The 15845-nt window shown below is 41.4% G+C and overlaps 1 non-coding gene across 1 annotated transcript; it reads left to right on the top strand.

The window, feature by feature from the left end:
* Nucleotides 1-11469: 11469 nt before the first annotated feature.
* On the top strand, nt 11470-11610 carry LOC123724775 (U4 spliceosomal RNA). The gene has a single exon (XR_006757252.1). It is a non-coding gene; the product is annotated as a U4 spliceosomal RNA (small nuclear RNA).
* The last annotated feature ends 4235 nt before the right edge of the window (nt 11611-15845 follow it).

Here is a 15845-nt window from a genome sequence, read left to right as displayed (position 1 = left end):
GCCCTGTGCCAGCACTCTGCTCGTACAGGGCTACTATTACCATCCAGCCAGGACGGGTTGTGCAGGAGGTAAGCTCCAGACCTCCAGTGCCTACTCATGGCCCGGTGTATCCAGTTCCCGCTCCTCGTACTAGCCCCGAGGTGCGTGTCTCCAGTCTGGTACCTCCACTACCAGCCCCACGCACCAGGCCACCAGTGCGTCAGCCCAGTCCAGCTCGGCCTGCTCCTCGCACTAGCCCTGTGGTGCGTGTCCCTAGTCTGGCACTTCCTAAGCCAGCTCCACGCATCAGGTCTTCAGTGCACAGTCCCCGTCCAGAGCTTCCGGCAACAGTGCCCCGTCCAGAATGTCCGGCGACAGTGCCCCATCCAGAGCGTCCGGCGACAGTGCCCCGTCCAGAGCGTCCGGCGACAGTGCCCCGTCCAGAGCGTCCGGCGACAGTGCCCCGTCCAGAGCGTCCGGCGACAGTGCCCCGTCCAGAGCTTCCGGTGACAATGCCCCGTAGAGAGACGGCCCACAGTCCGAAACCGAGAGAGACGGCCCACAGTCCGGAGCCGAGAGAGACGGCCCACAGTCCGGAGCCGAGAGAGACGGCCCACAGTCCGGAGCCGAGAGAGACGGCCCTCCAGTCCGACGCAGCCAGAGTCGCCCCTCCAGTCCGACGCAGCCAGAGTCGCCCCTCCAGTCCGACGCAGCCAGAGTCGCCCCTCCAGTCCGACGCAGCCAGAGTCGCCCCTCCAGTCCGACGCAGCCAGAGTCGCCCCTCCAGTCCGACGCAGCCAGAGTCGCCCCTCCAGTCCGACGCAGCCAGAGTCGCCCCTCCAGTCCGACGCAGCCAGAGTCGCCCCTCCAGTCCGACGCAGCGAGAGTCGCCCCTCCAGTCCGACGCAGCGAGAGTCGCCCCTCCAGTCCGACGCAGCGAGAGTCGCCCCTCCAGTCCGACGCAGCGAGAGTCGCCCCTCCAGTCCGACGCAGCGAGAGTCGCCCCTCCAGTCCGACGCAGCCAGAGTCGCCCCTCCAGTCCACCGCAGCCAGAGTCGCCCATTACGAGGGTCCCCAGTTCGGGGTTGATGGAGAGGGACCTCGCTCTAGAGGTGCCACTGAAGTGGGGTGAGCCTGTGGTGGAGTAGGATCTGCTTCCCGCTTCTGAGCCACCTCCGTAGGGGTGAGTTTTGGGAGGGGGGGGGTGTTGCAGAAGAACCGTCGGTGACGGTGGCCACCCTCCCTTCCCTCCCATGTAGTTTTGGGATTTTTGTTGTTGTGGGTATTTGTTTTGTTTCAGGTGCATCCGGGGTCTGCAACTTTGGGGGGGGTAGTGTCACGTCCTGACCAGAATAAGGGGTTATTTGTCATTGTAGTTGGTCAGGGCGTGGCAGGGGTTTTGTTCTATGTTTTGTATTTCTATGGTTTTTCTATGTTGTATATTTATTTGTGTTGGCCTGGTATGGCTCTCAATCAGGAACAGCTGTACATCGTTGTTGCTGATTGGGAGTCATACTTAGGTAGCCCTTTTTCACCTGTCGTTTGTGGGAAGTTGTTTTTGCATTGCTGTGTGTAGCCTGCAAGACTGTTTGTCATTCGTTCATTTTCTTGTTTTGTTACGTGTCTCAAATAAAAGTGAAATATGAGCACTCAACCCGCTGCGCCTTGGTCTACTCCGTACGACACCTGTTACAATAGCCTACAAGTATACTGAACAAAAATCTAAAACGCAACATGTAAAGTGTTGGTCCAATATTTCATGAGGTGAAATAAAAAGATTCCAGAAATGTTCCATACACACAAGAAGCTTATTTCTCTCAAATGTTGTGCACAAATGTATTTACATTCCTGTTAGTGAGCATTTCTCATTTGCCAAGATAACCATCCACCTGACAGGTGTTTCATATCAAGAAGCTGATTTAACCACATGATCATTACACAGGTGCACCTTGTGCTGGAGACAATAAAAGGCCACTGTAAAATATTCAGTTTTGTCACACAATACAATGCCAGAGATGTCTCAAGTTTTTAGGGTTTTTAGCCTCATAACATGGTTAAAATAATAATGTTGATATCATGGATGGTCAATCCTTGCATCCATAGCTCTATTAATCTGAGAGTGGTTACATTTCTCCAGGCCCATCCCTCAGCTTTTTACCAAAAACAGAGGCAGGGCGACTGTTTTGTTATTGTTTCATCTGTGGATTTGCCCTTTAAACAGCTGCATATTATCAAGATATCAAAGTGTCACCAACAAAAAGGAAAACAATAGGCCTATAGCAAATGCAGCATATGGCATTCACTTTCACATGTAAAGAGCACTTTTCAGTAGTACTGAAAGCATGCCATTCCCCATGAGCGCAGCATTTATTTTTCAACTCGAATCAATTAACAAAAGCAGTCCTAATTTGGCTAATCTATACTTCCATATTTCCAAGTCCAATTCTTGAAGATCAAGGGGTATAACATGTATTGGAATGACTGGAATTCTGATAGACTTTCTGTTTTTAATGTAAAAATGTAACTTAATAGTATTAATCCTTATTATAAGGAATTTGAAATTATTTATACTTTTACTTTTGATACTTAAGTATAATTGAGGTTTCGTCCGAGCCACAGTGCATCTACATCTGTATTGCTTGCTGTTTGGGGTTTTAGGCTGGGTTTCTGTACAGCACTTTGTGACATTGGCTGATGTAAAAAGGGCTTTATAAATACATGTGATTGATTGATTGACTTTTGATACTTAAGTACAGTTGAAGTCGGAAGTTTACATACACCTTAGCCAAATACATTTAAACTCAGTTTTTCACAATTCCTGACATTTAATCCCAGTACAAATTCCCTGTCTTAGGTCAGTTAGGATCACCACTTTATTTTAAGAATGTGAAATGTCAGAATAATAGTAGAGAATTATTTATTTAAGCTTTTATTTCTTTCGTCACATTCCCAGTAGGTCAGAAGTTTACATACACTCAATTAGTATTTGGTAGCATTGCTTTTAAATTGTTTAACTTGGGTCAAATGTTTTGGGTAGCCTTCAACAAGCTTCCCACAATAAATTGGGTGAATTTTGGCCCATTCCTCCTGACAGAGCTGGTTTAACTGAGTCAGGTTTGTAGGGCTCCTTGCTCACACACGCTTTTTCAGTTCTGCCCACAATTTTTCTATGGGATTGAGGTCAGGGCTTTGTGATGGCCACTCCAATACCTTGACTTTGTTGTCCATAAGCCATTTTGCCACAACTTTGGAAGTACGCTTTGGGGTCATTGTCCATTTGGAAGACCCATTTGTGACCAAGATTTAACTTCCTGACGGATGTCTTGAGATGTTGATTCAATATATCCAAATAATTTTCCATCCTCATAATGCCATCTATTTTGTGTAGTGCACCAGAACCTCCTGCAGCAAAGCACCCCCACAACATGATGCTGCCACCCCCGTGCTTCACGGTTGGGATGGTGTTCTTCGGCTTGCAAGCATCCCCTTTTTTCCTCCAAACATAATGATGGTCATTATGGCCAAACAGTTCTATTTTTGTTTCATCAGACCAGAGGACATTTCTCCAAAAAGTATGATCTTTGTCCCCATGTGCAGTTGCAAACCGTTGTCTGGCTTTTTTATTGCGGTTTTGGAGCAGCGGCTTCTTCCTTGCTGAGCGGCCTTTCAGGTTATCTCGATATAGGACTCGTTTTACTGTGGATATAAATACTTTTGTACCTGTTTCCTCCGGCATCTTCACAAGGTCCTTTGCTGTTGTTCTGGGATTGACTTGCACTTTTCGCACCAAAGTACGTTCATCTCTAGGATACAGAACGCGTCTCCTTCCTGAGCGATATGACGGCTGCGTGGTCCCATGGTGTTTATACTTGCGTACTATTTTTTGTACAGATGAACGTGGTACCTTCAGGCGTTTGGAAATTGCTCCCAAGGATGAACCAGACTTGTGGAGGTCTACCATTTTTGGCTGATTTCTTTTGATTTTCCCATGATGTCAAGCAAACAGCCACTGAGTTTGAAGGTAGGCCTTGAAATACATCCACAGGTACACCTCCAATTGACTCAAATGATGTCAATTAGCCTATCAGAAGCTTCTAAAGCCATGACATAATTTTCTGGAATTTTCCAAGCTGTTTAAAGGCACAGTAAACTTCTGACCCGATGGAATTGTGATACAGTGAATTATAAATGAAATAATCTGTCTGTAAACAATTGTTGGAAAAATTACTTGTGTCTTGCACAAAGTAGATGTCCTAACCGACTTGCCAAAACTATAGTTTGTTAACAAGAAATTTGTGGAGTGGTTGAAAAAGGAGTTTTAATGCCTCTAAACTAAGTGTATATAAACTTCCGACTTCAACTGCATCTTTAAAACCAAATACTTTTAGACTTTTACTCAAGTAGTATTTTACTGGGTGACTTTCACATGAGTCATTTTCTATTAAGGTATTTTTACTTTTGAAAAGTATGAAAATGTGGTACTTTTTCCACCACTTGACATGTCACCCATTGAGTAGTTTGTAATGCTCTGGATCGATGTGTACGACAGCGTGTTCCAGTTCCCGCCAATATCCAGCAACTTCGCACAGCCATTGAAGAGGAGTGGGACAACATTCCACAGGCCACAATCAACAGCCTGATCAACTCTATGCGAAGGAGATGTGTCGCAAAGCATGAGGCAAATGGTAGTCACACAAGAAAATGACTGGTTTTCTGATCCACACCCCTACCTTTTTTTTAAGGTATCTGTGACCAACAGATGCATATCTGTATTCCCAGTCATGTGGAATCCATAGATTAGAGCCTAATGAATTCATTTCAATTGACTGATTTCCTTATATAAACTTGTAACTCAGTAAAATCTTTGAATTGTTGCATGTTGCGTTTCTATATTTTGTCAGTGTAGTTAAAGCCTTGTTCACACTGCAAGCCTTAATGCTGAAATCAGTTTGGTTTTTCAAATCTGTTTTGGATTTGTGTGTGTGTGTTCAGATTATATTACTTTGCTAACATGGGTTCACTAGCTGTCAAGTGGTGGGTATGTGTAGGTTGATTGTTGGTGGTGCTTGTGCTTACTCGCACGCCAAGAAGATCAGATTTGAATCAGATATGCGAGAGAAAAAATGTCACTTCAAACTGCCAGTGTGAACCAGGCTTAGTGTAGCCTTATTCAGTATTATTATCTATCCATTTCAACTAATATCAATAATCTGACAATGAAATGAACTTTTACTGTCAGGAGAAAATATGGGAGACAAAAATAAAAACAGATAAAATACATCACCAGTTGATATGCATTGATATGCAGCTTTCCCGCTCCATCATGTCTGCATAGAAATGACAGTTCTCGTAATAGTTTAAATTGTCATGCTGTAGTCAAGTGGACACTTCAACTGATTATGTGAGAGCCCATAACTCTCTTTGTGAGAGGTCTCTTTTTGGAATGGATATACTGGGTACAGCATCATCAAGATTATTTAACATTTTCTATTTTTTTTTTCAACTTTATTTAACCAGGTAGGCCAGTTGAGAACAAGTTCTCATTTACAACTGCGACCTGGCCAAGATGAAGCAAAGCAGTGCGACAAAAACAACAACACAGAGTTACACTAAACAAACGTACAGTCAATAACACAATAGAAAATAAATATTGAAAAATCTATGTACAGTGTGTGCAAATGTAGAAGAGTAGGGAGGTAGGCAATAAATAGGCTTTAGAGGCGAAATAATTACAATTTAGCATTAATACTGGAGTGATAGATGTGCAGATGATGATGTGCAAGTAGAGATACTGGGGTGCAAAAGAGCAAGAGGGTAAGTAATAATATGGGGATGATGAAGATCAGCCTAACAATGGATTAAAGGAGTCTAACGTTACTCTTTATAGTCCAAGGATCTTACATGTTCTGTTTAAAGTCGAATTGGCTCTGGAAGCCAAAACCGCCAAATACTCCATCTAAACATGAATTGATTTTCAACTGAGGTAAGGTTTCTCGAAACATAAATCCCTCTACTTTCATATCACATCAAAATAATTTCACAAATGCTAAAACACATATGTACTGTTTTAATCAGTTTTATTTGTGATTCTTGATCATGACTCTCAGTTCCATAACACCTTCTGTACAGTTGCAGCTGACAGTATTTTTCAGTGACAACACGTTTGTGGTGTCCGTCTTCCATTTACACACAGGTGTTCGGAGATGTAGATAGCTAATTAGATAGCTAATTAGCACTCTGTAAAATGGAAATATGGCCATATGTGTTTATCAGTTTAACCTTTAGTTAATCTCCCCCTTGTTCAGTAGATGATATGAAACTGAGAGTCATGATCAAGGGCTACATCAAGATAGAAAATGGGGCCTACAGTCATATATTCATGAGCAGGGTTGGGGAGTAACAGATTACAAAAAAAACGGTAACTGTAATCAGTTATGTTCCCAGCTAAAATATTGTAATCAGATTACAGATACTTTTGAAAAACTAGATGATTACTTCGAGGATTACTTTTAAATTCAGAAAGGAGTTTGCAAAAAAAAAATCTTTGACACTTCACTGTTTTCTCAATGACATTTAAATCAGCAGTGAAAAAGGACCACATTTAAATTTGTTCCACCTGAGCAAGTCTGACCAGAAGTCAGAGATTACTATGATGACACACCAAATGTGTTTGATGGATCGCGGAAAAAGAGCAGGAATAGGCTTTTGTAGGCTACAGTCCAAGCTTTCTTCCAGTGGTGCGACTGCTGTCGACATCCAAAGATTAACCAATTTGAATAAACGCTTGGAGGTAAGGATGACAGCAGTGGTATAATCTATGGCGATATGGATATCAGTTATTATTGATATCTACATAGCGCAGTGATGTGAATCACACTGCTGCTCACTCATTTAGCTATTTGCGCCTTACGGATTGTGGTGGTTGAGGATGGCTGTACACAAATTTAAATGTGTATTTGAACCCAATAATGGTTGAATTCAAGAAGTGTACGCTGCCTATCAATCATTGTTTTTGAAACAGGTGGACAGCCACTGAAAAATGCGCTCTTTGCAACAGCTGCATAGTGCGGATCCCAGCCTATGGAATACATTTAGGGTTTTTATTGCTCAATCTAACTCATGTTGATAAAAAAATCCATAGGCCTAATGGAGACATGCTCAAACTCACACACTTTTGATAGACTTAAAGGGGCAATCTGTATTTGCTACATCCATTTGTGGACTTATATATACATACAGTTGAAGTCAGAAGTTTACATACACCTAGGTTGGAGTCATTAAAACTCGTTTTTCAACCACAAATGTCTTGTTAACAAACTGTAGTTTTTGCAAGTTGGTTAGGACATCTACTTTGTGCATGGCACAAATAATTTTTCCAACAATTGTTTCCAGACAGATTATTTCACTTATTATTTCACTTATCACAATTCACTGTATCACAATTCCAGTGGGTCAGAGGTTTACATACACTAAGTTGACTGTGCCTTTAAACAGCTTGGAAAATTCCCGAAAATTATGTCATGGCTTTAGAAGCTTCTGACAGGCTTGACATCATTTGAGTCAATTGGAGGCGTACCTGTGGATCTAATTCAAGGCCTACCTTCAAACTCGGTGCCTTTTAGCTTGACATCATGGGGAAATCAAAAGAAATCAGCCAATAGCTCAGAAAAAAATTGTAGACCTCCACAAGTCTGATTCATCCTTGGAGCAATTTCCAAATGGCTGAAGGTACCAAGTTCATCTGTACAAACAATAGTATGCAAGTATAAACACCATGGGACCACGCAGCCATCATACCGCTCAGGAAGGAGACGCGTTCTGTCTCCTAGAGATGAACGTACTTTGGTGCGAAAAGTGCAAATCAATCCCAGATCAACAGCAAAGGACCTTGTGAAGATGCTGGAGGAAACGGGTACAAAGGTATCTATATCCACAGTAAAACGAGTCCTATATCAACATAACCTGAAAGGCCGCTCAGCAAGGAAGAAGCCACTGCTCCAAAAGCGCCATAAAAATTATGTCAATTAGCCTATCAGAAGCTTCTAAAGCCATAACATCATTTTCTGGAATTTTCCAAGCTGTTTGAAGGCACAGTCAACTTAGTGTATGTAAACTTCTGACCCACTGGAATTGTGATACAGTGAATTATAAGTGAAACAATCTGTCTGTAAACAATTGTTGGAAAAATTACTCATGTCATGCACAAAGTAGATGTCCTAACCAACTTGCCAAAACTATAGTTTGTTAACAAGAAATGTGTGGTAGGTTGAAAAACGAGTTTTAATGACTCCAACCTAAGTGTATGTAAACTTCCGACTTCAAATGTATGTATGTGTATATATATATATATATATATATATATATATATATATATATATATTATGCCCATTCATTCATGACGAATATAACCTATAAATGCCTCATGAGCTTGCCTGTCACACTCCATGAGAATCCAAAATATAAGCTTGTTTTTCACCAAGGTTTGTAAACATTGTAAATTTAAACAAACACTGTATAGCCTCATAACATGGTTAAAATAATAATGTTGATATCATGGATGGTCAATCCTTGCATCCATAGCTCTATTAATCTGAGAGTGGTAACATTTCTCCAGGCCCATCCCTCAGCTTTTTACCAAAAACAGAGGCAGGGCGACTGTTTTGTTATTGTTTCATCTGTGGATTTGCCCTTTAAACAGCTGCACATTATCAAGATATCAAAGTGTCACCAACAAAAAGGAAAACAATAGGCCTATAGCAAATGCAGCATATGGCATTCACTTTCACATGTAAAGAGCACTTTTCAGTAGTACTGAAAGCATGCCATTCCCCATGAGCGCAGCATTTATTTTTCAACTCGAATCAATTAACAAAAGCCGTCCTAATTTGGCTAATCTATACTTCCATATTTCCAAGTCCTATTCTTGAAGATCAAGGAGTATAACATTTATTGGAATGACTGGAATTCTGATAGACTTTCTGTTTTTAATGTAAAAATATAACTTAATTGTATTATGATATGTAGTAGAAAGTGATGGGTTAGAAGAAGCCTTCATAACCAACCCATAAAGTCAAATGTAACATCATATATAGCCAGCTATGTAAACTTTAACATTGATTTATCCTGCAATAGATGTCGTTCATTTGGTAACATACATTTTTGTCTTCTTCTAGTGCCTCTTAAGGAGAAAGTAATCAAAAAGTAACTGCATGTAATCCGATTACATTAGTTTGGATAGTCCAAAATGTATGTTACTGATTACAATTTTGGACAGGTAACTAGTAACTAACAGATTACATTTAGAAAGTAACCTACCCAACCCTGTTGATGAGCAATGCTTTCTATACACAAAATTATTTTTGCAGTGTTACGCTATTGCAAAAAATTGATTGAAGGGAAAATACACTGTTTTCTTTGTTTAATCTCGTAAAATTTTGGAAAGAAAATAAAACAATCACTAAAAAAAAGTCAGATGTTCCATTTCTGGAGTGGTGATACTGTTAATTTGTCACCACAGACTGATGGTTTGTTTACATAGCAGGTAGTGATGGGGGAAAAATCTATAGTTACATATCGTGATATTATCTTTGATTATGGATCATATTGTTTTGACAATATCGCAATATTGTTTTTGCACTAGTTGACTGTACTCTATTTTTCCTTCATAGCTTCATAGCTCCGTCTTCTTTTTAAATAGGGAGACAATTTGTTTTCAGCACTTTTATTTCCATGACTGATCAAAACTCGTTTTCTCATGGCTTTCTTGTCCCTCTGCAGTAGACATTTGGTGAGCAACATGTTTGGAATATCGAATTGCTAAAAAAAAAATCACATTATCGTATAACAATACATATAGAATTGTGAGAATCTGAATATATATCGTTTCGGGCACCTAAGTATCATGATAATATCATGTAGTGAGGTCCCTGGTAATTCCCAGCCCTAATAGCAGGTTAGAACAATTAACGTGGCACATTAGTTGAACTACCGCAGAAGGTTAAGTTAATTAATGTAGCAGGTTAGGAGAATGAGGTTAAGTTTAGGAAAAGGCCTAGGCTTAGCTACAACGCTATAGTTGTCAACAACTGTTGTCCTCGACGCGACCGCTAGCGAGAGCTGTAGGTCTACTCCATAGCCACAACGTTAGAAACATAAACAAACCATCTGTGGCGACAAATCATCAGTATCATAACACAAGCAAGCACAATCTGATGCATTATCATGTTCCCTTCTGTTTTACTGCTTTCGGTACCCGTACGTCTTTATCAGCAAATGTTCCTGTAGTTATCGGTGACACGTTTTGTACGTTTCTTGTCCATCCATCCGCCATTGTTTTGTAACGCAACTTTCACTTTTTTTCTCACCTTGATAACTTTTTTAACATTTAACTGAATCTTGGCATATTTCTTTCTCACCTCATGCTATTGATAATTCATATTTTATTTCGAATTTGTATCGTTTTGAGGATGTTTTGTCAGTAATTTTTTACCAGAGGTGTTGACTGAAACGAAGGATGGAAGATCAGCGTGCCAGGTAGCCACATTTGCCGCTAGTGGCTCTGCAGGACATTTATGGAATTTGAAGAATCAGAACCCATGTAAATCATGAGCATTAATTTGAACGGAATAGCCTATGTATCATTTTGATACACAATGTACTTGTGCATTTGGTAAAGCAAATCTTGTTAAATAGGCTTTAAACTCGGAGGTCGTCACAGAAAGAATCTTGAATATTTGTCACTTTGCATTAGATTAGATTGCCATCTGCTGGTTGGAATGTTACAAATGGTAAATTCTAATGTCACGTACAATGAAATGCCTTGCAAACTGAAATTGACATGGCAAGGGGGTCGTGTATCAGACTAGAGAGCACTGATAGGCTCATAGAAAGTGTTCACATCATGAAATTCAGTGGTAGCCAGGGGATAGTATGGTGGTGTAGTCAGATAATGTTGTTTATATCAGCGACCTAATATTGCTGTCAAAATAGATGTAGCATCACCTCAAGAATATTATTATAAGGTACCATCGGTGAGACGTTTTCAACCACAAGGAGTCTACAACTGCATTCTTACTTTAGGGCCGTCGTACTTAGCAAAAGAACATGCACCATTTTAGAACGTTGTAGAAAGAAATGTAAAACGTAGTTAAGACATGCTTCTCAATTCTTCCCAAAACGTCAAAATGTTCTAAATAGGAATATATTTATATCTGAATACTCTGTAAGGGTCGTTTTATCCAGCATGTAGTCTACTAATCAGTGATATCCACGTAATGAGACAATGTATCCCACAATGCACTGCGTGGTTTGTGTTTATTATAAATAATACAACTCCAAAAACTAACACATGTAATACTTTTTTTGTTAATCATATTTTACAACGATTCATAATTTACCTGTTTATATATTGTTGATATATTTATTGATTCAAACCGTCACAGGGACCGTAATTGTACTGATAGTCAATCCACTCGATTCCTCGTCTTAGTTAGCTTTGCGCAGTGGCAGTATCGTAGCCTATGAGGTCTATCCGAGGCGCGATTATTGCTAGTTGAAAACTTTACCCAATACCCCGCTGAGACGACTTGAAATATAGTCGGCTTTGGCAATTTTTGACGGTCTCTAAGGAGACTGATTTAGCTGTTAAAGTAAATACGTGAACAGAAAATAACAGTTTCTCTATTACTGGCTGCGTGTGCTAGTCAATTTTTTACTCATCAGATTTGGAAGTTACTGTAAAGGCCAACATATTAAAATGGATTTAAAATTCCCTGGAGATAAAAGTCATCCCGTTTATTTTGACCGTTTGTATGCAATGTGATGGTTTCTTATTTTGAACAGTAGATGTCACTGTCTACCAAAATACATTGGTTATGTAGTGACGTTCAGCAACCAGGTGTGGGCAGCATTGTATTGTATGAGACAATGTAAGCATACCGGAAGAATATAATAATATATTACATTTAGCAGACAATTTTATACAAAGCAACATAGTGTATTGATGTGCGTGCATACATTAAATTCATAAGGCTTTCCATTAGATGTTGGAACATTGCTGAGGGGACTTGCTTCCATTCAGCCACAAGAGCATTACTGAGGTCGGGCACTGATGTTGGGCGATTGGGCCTGGCTCGCAGTCGGCTTTCCAATTCATCCCAAAGGTGTTTGATGGGGGTTGAGGTCAGGGCTCTGTGCAGGCCAGTCAAGTTCTTCCACACTGATCTCAACAAACCATTTCTGTATGGACCTCGCTTTTTGCACGGGGGCACTGTCATGCTGAAACAGGAAAGGGCCTTCCCCAAACTGTTGCCACAAAGTTGGAAGCACAGAATAGCCTGGAATGTCATTCTATGCTGTAGCGTTAAGATTTCCCTTCACTGGAACTACGGGGCCTAACCCGAACCATGAAAAACATTATTCCTCCTCCACCAAACTTTACAGTTGGCATTATGCATTGGGGCATGTAGCATTCTCTTGGCATCTGCCAAACCCAGATTTGGCTGTCCGACTGTCAGATGGTGAAGCGTGATTCATCACTCCAGAGAACTCGTTTCCACTGCTCCAGAGTCCAATCGTTGCCACTGTTCCAGAGTCCAATGGCGGCAACCTTTACATCACTCCAGCTGACGCTTGGCATTGCGCAAGGTGATCGTAGGCTTGTGTGCGGCTGCACGGCCATGGAAACCCCATTTCATGAAGCTCACGAAGAACAGTTATTGTGCTGAAGTTGCGTCCAGAGGCAGTTTGGAACTCGGTAGTGAGTGTTGCAACCAAGGACAGACGATTTCAGCACTCAGTGGTCTCGTTCTGTGAGCTTGTGTGGCCTACCACTTTGCGGCTGAGCCGTTGTTGCTCCTAGACGTTTACACTTCACAATAACAGCACTTACTGTTGACCGGGGCTGCTCTAGCAGAGCAGAAATTTGACTAACTGACTTTTTGGAAAGGTGGCATCCTATGATGGTGCCATGTTGATAGTCACTGAGCTCTTCAGTAAGGCCATTCTACTATCAAATTTTGGCAAAATTATTAGAAATAAAAAACCTTATTTACATGAGTATTCAGACCTTTTGCTATGAGATTCGAAATTGAGCACAGGTGCATCCTGTTTCCATTGGTCATCCTTGAGATGTTTCTACAACTTGATTGGAGTCCACCTGTGGTGAATTTGGAAAGGCACACACCTGTCTATATAAGGTCCCACAGTTGTAAGTGCATGTCAGAGCAAAAATCAAGTCATGAGGTCGAAGGAATTGTCCGTAGAGTGTCGAGACAGGATTGTGTCGTGGCACAGATCTGGGGAAGTGTACCAAAACATTTCTGCAGCATTGAAGATCCCCAAGAACACAGTGGCCTCCATCATTCTTAAATGGAAGAAGTTTGGAACCACCAAGACTCATCCTAGAGCTGGCCACCCGGCCAAACTGAGCAATTGGGGGAGAAGTGCCTTGGTCAGGTAGGTGACCAAGAACCCGATGGTCACTCTGACAGAGTTCTAGAGTTTCTCTGTGGAGATGGGAGGACCTTCCAGAAGGACAGCCATCTCTGCTGCACTCCTCCAATCAGGCCTTTATGGTAGAGTTGCCAGACGGAAACCATTCCTCAGTAAAAGGCACATTACAGCTTGCTCGGAGTTCCAGACTCTCAGACCATAAGAAACAAGATTCTCTGGTCTGATGAAACTGAGATTGAACTCTTTGGCCTCAATGCCAAGCGTCACGTCTGGAGGAAACCTGGCACCATCCCTACGGTGAAGCATGGTGGTGGCAGCATCATGTCGTGGGGATTTATTTCAGCGGCAGGGACTGGTCAGGATTTAGGGAATGATGAACAGAGCAAAGTACAGAGAGATCCTTGATGAAAACCTGCTCAAGAGCGCTCAGGACCTCAGACTGGGGTGAAGGTTCACCTTCCAACAGGACAACGACCCTAAGCACACAGCCAAGACAATGCAGGAGTGGCTTCAGGACAACTCTCTGAATGTCCTTGAGTGGCCCAGCCAGAGCCCGGACTTGAACCCGATCAAACATCTCTGGAGAGACCTGAAAATAGCTGTGCAGCAACGCTCCCCATCCAGCCTGACAAAGGTTGAGAGGATCTGCAGAGAACAATGGGAGAAACTCTCCAAATACAGGTGTGCCCAGCTTGTAGCGTCATACCCAAGAAGACTTGATGTTGTAATCGCTGCCAAAGATGATTCAACAAAGTACTGAGTAAAGGGTCTGAATACTTATGTAAATGTAATATTTCAGTTTTATGATAATGCAGTATAACATGGACGTTTTGTGATTGACAACTTCAGTAGGGTCTGAGATATACACAGGAAGGATTTGATTGACCTTCAGGCAGGGTCAGGGCATATGAACGTTCGATCCTCTATCCTTCCTAATGATTGGAGAAATGAGGACATTGAACACTGCCCTATATGTTAACCTAAATTTCTCAAGACATTAACCCTTTTATTTAACCTACACATTACCTGTTTTTTAAAATGTATTTCTATACCCTATGCAGCAGCAACCTTAGCCAAAGACCATTTATCAGTCTCAGTTGAATTAATTTCCAGGCTTAATGTTGTCTTTGTGGTTCCACTGCCCTCCATGTGACCCAGGAGGATCTGACACTACTCTGACCAAACAGACAGCATGTTCCATAGAAATAGATAGGCCTCTAAGAATCTATGGCCTTGATTCTGTCAGTCAGAAGATGTGGTAAGATTGAACCATTCCGCAACACCTGCATTCCATTCCAGCTGTACTTGGAGGCATGCCAAAAAAATAAAAAATAATTGGTCCAGCACCACATGCAGGACTAGTTCCTAGGCAACCATGTGACACTGTCGACAATTGCTATGGCAACCAACGTATCGGCCTCTCTCAATTCTTTGATGAAATGTGCAAGAATCTTCTCTTTGTGTGTGAATTGTTTCAATTACTGTGCCATTCTCTAAGTGAGGAGTGAACAGTTGTGAAGACTCAGTCACTACATTCGTAGTGGCTTTTCAAAAGATGTTCCTCTTCCATTGACATGCTGTCCTTTTCACGTCCTCCTTCCAGCTTTTTATTTCATGTGAAGGCTATGTGAAGTGTTTTGAGTTCTAGGTATTATCCATGTAGAATGGATGTACAGTAAGCTCTCCGAGATGTTATGTATGATATGCCAAGCCATACACTGTTATGGGCTTTCGAAATACATCTAACCTGTACTCCTCCACAAAAAAAATGCATGTTGTGTAGGCTGAGATTTTTTTTTATTCACAAAATCCTTATGAACCTAATTTAGGACTTTTCTCAAAATAGTAGAAAACAGTCAATCTTTATGCTAGTGATATGCTCAAGGTCTGTAAAGCACACATATGCGTACAGCCACATTTAAAATAGATTTAAAATTGGAAGAGACACAGCGCAATTCACTTATGAACAACAGAAGGTGCCACTCTGAAGTGAAACGTTGTATGTCCAATTATAGATACATCTCACCATTTCAGATGTGAATCTGAGTCGTCTCCAAGAGGCGACCATACATGACCCCATTATTTACACAATGTTATGCCTCACTTTTAGATTAAAGATCACAGGAATCAATACCAAAATCTCACAAGAACTGTGTTAGTGATTCAGCTCCACCAATTAAACGTCCACTGAAATCTTTTAATATCGTCTTTCTCTTAATCACTTCCCAGAGCAGGAGGGGTTGCCCCCAATTAACTGGCTAATTTGACTCTGACACCTCGCCACACCGTTATTGTACTTCAGCATTAATAACGTCACTGTCCCACAGGGAAATTATTGTGTGTGTGTTGGTAACAGGCTAAAGGACATTCACTCATGAATGGAGTATAAAAGATCTATCAATCATCCTATTTCA

This window comes from Salmo salar, chromosome ssa10 (assembly GCF_905237065.1).
Source record: "Salmo salar chromosome ssa10, Ssal_v3.1, whole genome shotgun sequence".
In the NCBI taxonomy this organism is placed as follows: domain Eukaryota; kingdom Metazoa; phylum Chordata; class Actinopteri; order Salmoniformes; family Salmonidae; genus Salmo; species Salmo salar.
This window is presented reverse-complemented; position numbering and strand designations above follow the sequence as displayed.